At 40.4% G+C, this 7,909-nt stretch overlaps 1 pseudogene; it reads left to right on the top strand.

The window, feature by feature from the left end:
* LOC109444036 (replication protein A 32 kDa subunit) overlaps nt 1-7,643 on the top strand; it is a 59,128-nt pseudogene extending 51,485 nt beyond the window's left edge.
* Nucleotides 7,644-7,909: the final 266 nt, after the last annotated feature.

Here is a 7,909-nt window from a genome sequence, read left to right on the forward strand (position 1 = left end):
TTTCTCTAGCTATTCATTTCCTGTTCACAGAAGCAACTATTGTTTCTTGTGTGTCATTTCAGAAAAGTCTCTGACATGTTTAAGCGTGTGTGTGTGTGAATGTGTGTATTTGTGTATTATTTTAAAAGTTCAATACACAATAAATAAATGGGACTACATCAAACTAAAAAGTCTTTGCACAGCAAAGGAAACCATAAACAAAATGAAAAGACAACCAATCTACTGATGGGAGAAGATACTCGCCAATGATACATCCAATAAGGGGCTAATCTCCAAAATACATACAGAACTCATATAGCTCAACACCAAAATCACAAACAATCCAATTCAAAAATGGGCAGAGGACCTGAACAGACACTGCTCCAAAAAGGACACATAGATGGCTAATAGACACATGAAAAACTGCTCATCGTCACTAACCATCAGAAAAAAGTAAATTAAAACCACAGTGAGATACCATCTCACACCTGTTAGAATGGCCATCATCCATAAATCAACAAACAAGTGCTGGTGAGGATGTGGAGAAAAGGGAACCCTTCTGCACTGTTGGTGGGATTACAAATTGGTGCAGCCACTATGGAAAACAATATGGAGGTTCCTCAAAAAAATAATAATAGAGCTACCATATGACTCAGCCATCCCACTTCTGGATAATTACCCAAAGAAACCCAAACCACTAATTTGAAAATATATATGCATCCCTATGTTCATTGCAGCATTATTTACAATAGCCAATATATGGAGGAAACCTAAGTGTTCATTGGTAGACCACTGGATAAAGAGGTGGCATATATATGCAATGGAATATTACTTGGCCATAAAAAAGAATAAAATCCGTTCTGTTCCATTGATGATGCCAAACAAATCTGACAACTTTTCAAGGGATTTTTGTAAAATGACTCAAAATTTAATTGAAACACAGTATTTCTATCATTTTAGACAATTAAAATATTCAGAATCTTAAGAGATTTGATTTTCAATTTATTAAAATTCCCCAAAGACCTTTAAATCTATTCAATATTTTGAGCCCAACCTTCAGTAAAAAAAATGCCTTCACTTTGTGGTAGTGAAAGATTGGGGTTCCCATGCAAACATTGTGCCTGAAAACAGAATATTTCACATTTGTTTTAATTTTCTTCCTTCTTTCCTTTGTCATCCCTTAATACTTAAATATGTTTATGTAAAATTATTGTTGTCAGCATTATTATATCTCTGTACTTCATCATTAAAGATGAAACTTTCAAATGTGTCTCTGTTTATTTTTTCTAGTAAAAAAAATTTTTTAAATTGTTGTAAAATATACATAACGTGAAATTGACCATGTTAGCCATTTCTCAGTGTATGTAGTTCAGCGACACTCAGTCCATTCACTGTTGTGCAACCATCATCACTAGCCATTCACTTTTTTACATAAATGTACAGCTTTTGTCTTTAAAAAGATAGAGATCAGGTTACAAATGGTGTGTTGAATCCTTGAGAAGCAAAAGCCAGTCGGTAATGTGAAGCTGATATGTCCAGCATCTGTCTGGAACACAAATGCCTTCTATAAAGGAATGTGTTTCTTGGCTCTCAATGCCAACACGTTAAATCTGGCCATTTAGAAATGGATCTAAAACCTCGCAGTACTAAACCTTTGAGCTCAGAGGAGACCAAGCCGGGCCTCTGCCCCTTGTTATCATTAGGACAATAGGACGGGTCGGCCCCCTGCACGCAGTAGAGCTGTGCCTTTCTTTGTGGAATTGTTTAAGGCCCAGAGCTTTTGATTTTTTGCATGGGTTCTCCTAATGTTAGTTAAATAGAGGCATGCCTCTTTCAGACCTCCTGAATACTTGTCCCCTGCCCTCTGATCTTGCTTCAGGTGTCACTCCCACCACGAGCCACTTAATCTGGGAATATCTTTTTTTCTTTTTCTTTTGCATATAGACATATGTCAGTGGTACTCTGGATGAAAAGGTGCTAGCCTGCCATATTGCTGTTCATCGCCACATGAAAAGTGTTATCCAGGCGGGACGCGAAGGCTTACCCTTCTGAGTGGAGAGGCACATTTCCAAATGGAGTGTTTTTTTTCTCTGTCTTGAAGTGACATATGTTAATGAATGGGGGCAGGAGACAGTCAATTAAAGGCAGCTCTTGGCCTCTCACAGCAGAGTCAGCTCTTGGAGCCAGATCAAGAACTGTGCAGTTCTTCCTGACAAAATCCCGACCCTCTGCACGTTGAAACGGCTGCTTTTCAGCAGATTGCTGCCATAATAGAAAACGTCAGGGGCGCCATTGTTCCACGTTCCTGTTGCTAGCACACCCTATTTCGTGCATGCTTTGGGGCTGTGCTTATTTGCATAACTTGTCTCAGGAAAGTTAAAAATTCAAATCCTGTTAAGGAAAACTTGTAGGACATGACAGATGATATGTGTTAGAGGAAATAAAGATTTCCTCCTCGCTCCACTTTCTAAATCATGCTGACAGAAGCTGGGAAGAGAAAAAATTGGAATGAGCATTGAAAGTTAGTAAGTGTAAGAAACACTGTCAGAGCCTTGGTCACTTTTTTCTGGAGATAGCTTGAAGCTAAGTGGGTCACTTTTTCTGATCTATAAAATGAGAATAATACTAGTGTCTTCCTTGTAGGGTTGTGGTAAGGATCAAGCAAGGTGACAGATGAATGCTTAGTATTACTGAATAAGCTAAGTGCTAGCTATTTTTATAAGTATTGTAATTATTACTATCATTTTTCAGTCCATCTCTGAGTATATTCTGAGACATCGGCATTTGGAGAACCTTTCGTGTTTTTCTCAGTTTGAGCATTGCTTCCACTTATTTTTAAGATTCAAAAGCTGCCACGATCCCTATCTCACTGTGAAACAAAACAACAAAACAGAGACAATTTTATTATAAATCATATTTTGATTTGGATCAGAGCTAGAGATTACATTGCCTTTTTTCTTTGATAAATAATGCTTTCTTTAAGTGTGCTTGTTCCTACAAAGATATTTTGGAAAAGAAAATGGGTCCTGCAATCTGAAAGTTGGAAGATTTTCATTCATTCATTCATTCATTCATTCATTTATTCATTCAACTGCCAAGTGCTGTTCCTTTAGCTGAGAACACAGAAATGAGCAAGCAGATGAGGCTGCTGCCCTCAGGGAGTGGTCCTTGTAGAATGGAAGACAGTCAATACACATGTGAACAAGTGGACAAGATGATTTAAACTATAAATATGTGTCCTAAGAAAGCAAAACAGGCATATTGATGAAGAGACACTGGGGTGGTAGAGGGAGCTGCTGTAGATCAGGTGGTCTCGGAATACTTTTTTAAGAAGGAAAAATTTGAGGTTCAAATGGTGAGGAGGAGGAATGAGCCCTGAAAGATCTGGGGGAAGAGTGTTCAGACCAGAAGGAACAAGTGCCAAGTCCTAATGCAGAAGCCATGTTGGGTTGTTTGAAGGATGAAAAGGCCATAGGGACAAAAGGATAAATGGAGGCTGGAGAGGGAGACAGGCCAAGATCTTGTAGGGTCTTCTCTCATCGTAAGGAATTTGGATTTTATTCTAGGGGGCAGGTGAAGCCATTCGAGGGCTTTATGGGGAGGTCATGACCTCATTTACATTTTTTCTTTATAAATTTTATTGGGGAATATTGGGGGACAGTGTGTTTCTTCAGGGCCCATCAGCTCCAAGTCGTTGTCCTTCAGTCTAGGTGTGGAGGGCGCAGCTCAGCTCCAAGTCCAGTTGCCGTTTTCAGTCTTTAGTTGCAGGGGGCGCAGCCCACCATCCCATGTGGGAATTGAACCCGCAAACTTGTGGTTGTTGAGAGCTCCCGCTCTAACCAACTGAGCCAACCGGCCGCCTCCTAATTTACGTTTTTAATTTCTCTGATTGCTGAGTGGAGAACGAATTGAAGTGAAGGAATTGAAGGTAGGAACCTGTTGCAGTGGTCTTGGTGACAGATGATGGGGACTTGGGTTAGGTCACCATGCAGGGGAGAAGGGTCACTTTGGGGACATGTTGTGGACATAGAGTCAACATGACATGGTAATAGTTGGATGTGGGTGTTGAGAGAAGGAGAAGACTCAAAGTTTGGAGATGACCCTATCACCAAGGTTTTGGCTTGAACAACTGGGAGACTTTTGAGTTTATCTAGGCCAGTAGTTCCCTGACTTTTGAATTCTATGAAGCATTAACATAGAAGAAAAATTGGGGGTAGTCAGCTTAGTGATTCTGTTTTTGCTTTTGCCATATAAATAAAAACAAAACAAAAACAAAAGCAACAACTGTCATTATCTCATACCACCATTTAGTTCATAGAAGAAAGGAGACTCTAACCGTGAAAAAGCAGGAAGGGATGACTTTGTATAATTTCAGAATTGGGAGCAATTTTTTATATGGAATAAAGTGAGCACTAGGAATACGTAGTTCATGACATTGTTCTTCTTATTTTTTTTTTTTTTTTATAGTTTTTGTCTCAGATCAGTAGAAATGTTGTCATAACTGGACATGTACTTGGGAACCACTGGTCTAGTTCATTTGTCAAATTTAGGCAGAAATCCCAGCGAGGGCAGCCCTGACAGATGTCCTAGCTTCTGTGTGATCCTCCCCGTGGAGGACACACATTATCTCACCAGACAGGCAGCCCATTCCATTTGGGAAGGTGCAAAAGTAATTGTGGTTTTTGCCATTATTTTTAACCTTTTAAACCTCCATTACTTTTGTACCAACCTAATAGCAGATAGATGGCTTCCTTGCCACCGCCACATCCTAGCCCTACCCTCTGGATGTGCAGAGGAAAGCTAATCTCTCTTCAGCATCTCAGTCCTTCAAACATCTGAAGATATCAGTCATGTCCACCTCTTTCAAAGGGCGAACTTCTTTAGCTCCTTTTTCTATCCAAGTAAGTGCAGAGTATACGAACCCACAACATGAAGGGTCCTCAGAACACTGCTCATGAAGTCTCATGGTGGGCAGCCCCGGGGTGTTTGGTGTCTGTTCTACTGTCCAGTCCCACATGCAAGAGAGAGAAAGTTGAAGAAAAAAACATCTCCCTCTAGACGGGTTTAAAAGCTAGAGACTGGGACATCTATTTTGGAATTGAGATGAGATGAGAAATTGAAATGCACACACAGACCTTGAGCTCATAACCCCCGCGGACGTTCACACCATTTGTATAAGAGAGAACTGGATTGAGCGGACAAGTTAATTCATGTTCAAAGCTTTAAGGCTTTAAAGAAATCTGCCCCTGCTCGTGATTAATGCCAGGGAGACTATTTCTGACCCAACAGGCATGTAATTTAGAACTAGTGTTTGTGAAAGCACCTAGTACAGTACAGACTACTTGGTAAAGGTTCTTTTTTTGTTTCCTTTTTCCCTTCCTGACTTCTTTTCCTCCTTTCCTCCTTCCTTCCTCTTTTCATTCAAACCTGTTAAGAGAGTTCTGTGACAGTTCACTGGGTATGTCTGTCATATCAAAACACAGGAGAGTTGTGAAATGTCTCATTCCAACTTGATAGTCCTTTGATCCTTAGATATTTAATGACAAAGGTATGTCCTCTTAAGACAGTCCTCCAAGAATGCAGTTCCCTAAGTTTTGCCCATATTGGCCATCAAGCATCCTATAGAGTAGGTAGGGTTCTCCTAGTTTAGATATTTGTTCTTAATAATGAACAAAGTTAGAGGCATAGGGTGAAAAAAAAATTTCCATGTGGAGGGCACAGATAGCTCCCATAAGGTAATGGCAGGGGTCTTAACATTTCCTTGTATTTCTAACAGTTTGCTTTTTACCTTTGGATGTCATACAGTTGAGTTTTTAAAGGCGATTCTATCTACTATATGGATGATACATCTTGTCAGTATAAAATGTGTCTTAAACTTTTGACTTGAATTCACTTCGCCTGATGTTAAACCTGAACTGCTTTCTCCTGTTGTGTTAGTAATGACCTGGAATGTCTTTGTCTCTGTAGTTAATTGCTGATGCTGGTGGGTACTTGTCGAGGGGATGAAGGGAGAAGGACTTGGGGAGGAACAGTGGCCAGTCCCAAGGGAACATCTTCTAGGAAAACTCTCCTGACTGTGGGACTTCTTCACTCTACAGCCACGAAGTGCCTTTTGTTCTGCTGCACGCTCTGTCTGCCCATGACTTGTGAATATGATTCACTGGCTGTTCTCTCTCCAGACCTGGAGTCGTGAGCTCCTTGAGGACAGGGTTTTTTAATCCAGTGCAGGAGGGACCCATGTAGACGGCATTTTCTCTGGCGAATGCTTCAAAGTTGCAAAACCCACCTGGTCCCCTGAGGAATTTGCTGTTACTACATTGTACTTCCTGTCCACTTGGAGATGCTATTTCTATAAATCAATATGTTTGCTATTAAAAAATTCTGTTCTGGGAATGGGAGGTCTAGTTCATTACTGCTTTTGGATATTTTTTGTTAACGTTATTAAGAACCTCCAAGTGTTCTTTTCTTCAATATTTTATTAGGAACCTTTTCAAATATATAGAAAAGTTGAATTTTACAGTAAACACCCATATATCTAACCAGGTTTAGGTGCTGACCAGTAATAGTCTTTAGGTTCTGCTGCCACCAGATATTAAATGTTTCCAGATGTTTAGAGGAAATAATTATGGATATGACAAAGATTTAGCTACAAAGGTGTTTACTGATGTCCAAGCATAAAATTGGAAAAATTTCAAGTATTTGACTAACCATTGGTTAAATCACTGTTTTTCAATTCTGCCTTTTCATTAGAATCATTTGGGGAACTTCAAAAATACTGGTGCTGGGGGTGGTAGATGAGGGTAAATGGGATCCAATATATGGTGATGGAAGGAGAACTGACTCTGGGTGGTGAACACACAATGGGATTTATAGATGATGTAATACAGAATTGTACACCTGAAACCTATATAACTTTACTAACCATTGTCACCCCAATAAACTTTACTTAAAAAAAATACTGGTTAAGGGGGATCAAGATGAGGTACTCAGAATCGGGGGTGTTCAGATTTCACAGGTCACTATTGTGGGGATAATCAGACCTGCAGAGAAGGCTCTAACCAGCAGGGTTTCCAAAACAGAAGACACGACAGCTGCACCCGTGGATGTTCACCAGTGGGTTGACAGAGATGGCGCCAGCGGTGAAAACACTGTGGTTCCTCCAAAAATGTATGTGAAAGTGGCTGGCCATCTGAGGTCTTTCCAGAACCAAAAGTACTTGGTGGCCTTCACGATCCTGCCCCTGGAGGACACAAATGAGTTCACTGCCCATATTCTAGGAGTAGTGAATACTCGTATGATACTGAGCAAAGCGAACAGCCAGCCCTCAGCGGGGACAGCACCTATTAGCAGTCCAGGAATGGGGGCAGCAGGGGACTTTGGTGGGAACTGCAAATGGCCTCGCTGTGGCCATAACCAGGTGCTGAATTTGATTAAGGCTTGCCCATGACCTGAAGGATTGAACTTTCACTAACTCAAGAACCACCTCTAGCACATGACTGTAGCCTCAATCAAGCAAGCTGTGGATTTTCCAAGCAACGAGGGGACACATTTATTCCACTGTGGATGATGATCATTTTAAATCCACAGATGCAGAATAACTGGATCTAATTGGGTACCCAACATATTTTCCAACTGAGCCTATTTTCACGATCTGTTGTCTCCAGCCGTGCTTATGTTTGGCCAATTGACTTCCAGAAAGTATTAATAGATTTCATCTATAAATAAGGTCTCAATTGACATCCTTTTGAAACTCACTGCTGTTCTGTTTTTTTGAAGCTCAAAGCGGGCTAAGTAACTGACAGGTATGTAAACCAGAGTATAACTTCTTGAAGAAGCTATAGATGAGTTAGTTATAATATCAAGATAGATGGAAATCGAAGAGGGATACCACCAAGAGAGTTGAGTGGTGTTACTTAAATAATACTCAGAG

The sequence above is a fragment of the Rhinolophus sinicus genome, linkage group LG14, assembly GCF_036562045.2.
Source record: "Rhinolophus sinicus isolate RSC01 linkage group LG14, ASM3656204v1, whole genome shotgun sequence".
NCBI lineage: Eukaryota > Metazoa > Chordata > Mammalia > Chiroptera > Rhinolophidae > Rhinolophus > Rhinolophus sinicus.